Source organism: Plasmopara halstedii (genome assembly GCF_900000015.1).
Source record: "Plasmopara halstedii genome assembly, contig: Scaffold_1211, whole genome shotgun sequence".
Lineage (NCBI taxonomy): Eukaryota > Oomycota > Peronosporomycetes > Peronosporales > Peronosporaceae > Plasmopara > Plasmopara halstedii.
Window position 1 is genome coordinate 766,955 of NW_020188126.1, and position 747 is coordinate 767,701.

The following is a 747-nucleotide window of genomic DNA, read 5'->3' on the forward strand; positions in this document are numbered from 1 at the left end:
GTACGCGGACGGCAAGCAGCGAGAACACTCCATTGCAGGCGATTGCGATGAAGCCGATTACGCAGAAGTAGTGAACCATGCATCATCCAGTTGTCATTCGAGAAATAAATGCGCCTGTGGGCCACGTAGCCCGACGAGCTCGCCGTGCACCTGGTGCCCTACGCCGTACTGCAGATGGTCGGCATGCTGCAGAACACTGCTGGGATCCTCGGCAAGGTCATCCCCGCTCTCTGGTAAGTCGTCCACGGACCCGCGGATGCTCGCAGTCATTGGTGGTCGCACGCCGAGCATTGGGACACGCTGTCGTAACGCCGGAAGAAGCAAAATCTGGTCCGAAAATTGCTTGCGGACCTGTGGGTGGGCCGTGGCGCTCCGTTGTTGGTGTCAAATTTTCGATCCGCAGCGACGTATAACCAATCACAAGTGTCACCTCTTTCCTACGCAATAATACCTGCTATCTGCTAGAGTCCAGACATCGAGTCTTTACGAGCCACGACTGCAGACTGCAGCTTGATGTACACGACCGATCAGCCCATCAACGATACTTGTCACGAGCAGGCAGTAATACAGATCGAAAGATACCACACCCACCGAGGCTAATGAAACAAAAACAGTCCTTAACCGCTAACACGGTACACCACATGACATCTCACCAAAGTCAAATAAATCATCTGGATGCTGGGGTGAAGCAGCTACGAAAGCTGCGCAAGCTGTCATGTACCGGTGGTACTGCTGGCGAGCGCGGAC